This window comes from Fukomys damarensis, unplaced genomic scaffold (genome assembly GCF_012274545.1).
Source record: "Fukomys damarensis isolate Sample0158 unplaced genomic scaffold, DMR_v1.0_HiC HiC_scaffold_14, whole genome shotgun sequence".
NCBI lineage: Eukaryota > Metazoa > Chordata > Mammalia > Rodentia > Bathyergidae > Fukomys > Fukomys damarensis.
This window is the reverse complement of record NW_022900926.1, coordinates 62,152,985-62,154,397: the sequence shown is the minus strand read 5'-3', so window position 1 is coordinate 62,154,397 and position 1,413 is coordinate 62,152,985. Positions and strand designations below refer to the sequence as shown.

Here is a 1,413-nt window from a genome sequence, read left to right as displayed (position 1 = left end):
TGGTCCCACAGGGAATCTGCAGGAGGAGACAGAAATGAGGGACTGTGGTCCTCTGAGGAGGAGCTGAGACGCACAGCTCCTGGATCGTCCTTCTCCTCCTGAAGCCAACGTGCTGGGAGATGGAACCGTGAGAAGCCAGACCATCTTACCACCCTGCTACTCCTCCTCAGAAATCTCACTGGCTCATAGAAATGATGAATACCCATAAAATTATAATACTTTTAAATAGTTTGTCAATTGAAAGACTGAGTAAAGCATACTTCCAAATCTATCGTTATGTCTTTGTGGACTTTCCTGCTTATCAGCAATTTTTTTTTCTCCTACAGAAAAACAGAACAGCAACATTTATTCAGGGAAAAAAAGGCAAATTGTGTTTCTTCCTTTCTTATTACTTTATTGTTTGAGGTTTCTTTTAGACGATAATGTGATATTGTGATTTTGGAATGGGGGAAGAAAAACCTTGTCTTTCAAACATAACAATGTGAGTGTGTGCTATTGTTGCCTACAAAGAGCTAAAGAGGTTAATGGATCACAGAGTTGGCGAAAAGCCATCCCTGCCCGCTGGATTTATGACACAATATACATTTCCTTGTTGCTGCTGAGCTTATATTTTTGTCTAAGTAGTTGGTAAATAAGTTTACTTAGGTTTAAGTCATCTCTTTCTAGAACTCAACGGTTTTGTCCTTCAGGTTAGCTTGCCGGTGCAAGCGCGCGCGCGCGCACACACACACACACACACACACACACACACACACTTAAACACTCACACGTACGCGCTGTTTGAGATTAGAGCTCCTGGCCTTTGGGTGGTGGACAACGGGAGCCAGCGGGAGGCTTCTGGGTGAGTCGGTGGAGAGAGAGCTCTGTCTGTGCTGTGTGGAGCTTTCCTCATCAGACTGACTGAAATTTCAGACTGACTGAAATGACCATAATAAAGGGAACCGGGCCTGAGGAAAGCACAGCGATTCTCTCCCGCGAGGCTGCTGGTGATCATTCCAGGACCTCTCCTTAAATGGACCAGTCCTCTGCGTTGACCTCAGGAGGAGAACTCAACTTTGCACTCTGACTGTGGTTCCTAAACAGAAAGGCCATCAGGAGCAGCAGCCCCGAGATGTACTGCCCAGAGAACTTTTCTGTGTGGTGCATAGATCCTTCACAGAGGGGGAGGAAGGAAAGCTAAAACAGTCTTTGCTTTATCAGTAAGAGACAAGGCTTTCCGGGTAATTTTGGTTGGGTAGGGATCAATGCCTGGGGGACAAGTTAGGAGAGAAGCAGCGACACAGCTGTCTCAGCGGACCGGGGCGCTCACTGCAGTCAGGCCGGCACCACAGGAGCAGCCGCCGACTCGCTCCAGGCCTGCAGCTCTGCGGGCGGAGGCCACGCGGCCAGGTTGCCCTGCACGGTGAGTGCGGC

The 1,413-nt window shown here is 48.5% G+C and overlaps 1 protein-coding gene across 5 annotated transcripts in view; it reads left to right on the top strand.

The window, feature by feature from the left end:
* The first annotated feature begins 1,092 nt into the window (after positions 1 to 1,092).
* Hs3st5 (heparan sulfate-glucosamine 3-sulfotransferase 5) overlaps positions 1,093 to 1,413 on the top strand; it is a 250,082-nt gene continuing 249,761 nt past the window's right edge. For all 5 annotated transcript variants that reach the window (XM_033763396.1, XM_033763393.1, XM_010614053.2 and 2 more), the window contains exon 1: positions 1,093 to 1,402. The gene's annotated coding sequence lies outside the window, so the exon portion shown is untranslated. The remainder of the gene's footprint in view (positions 1,403 to 1,413) is intronic.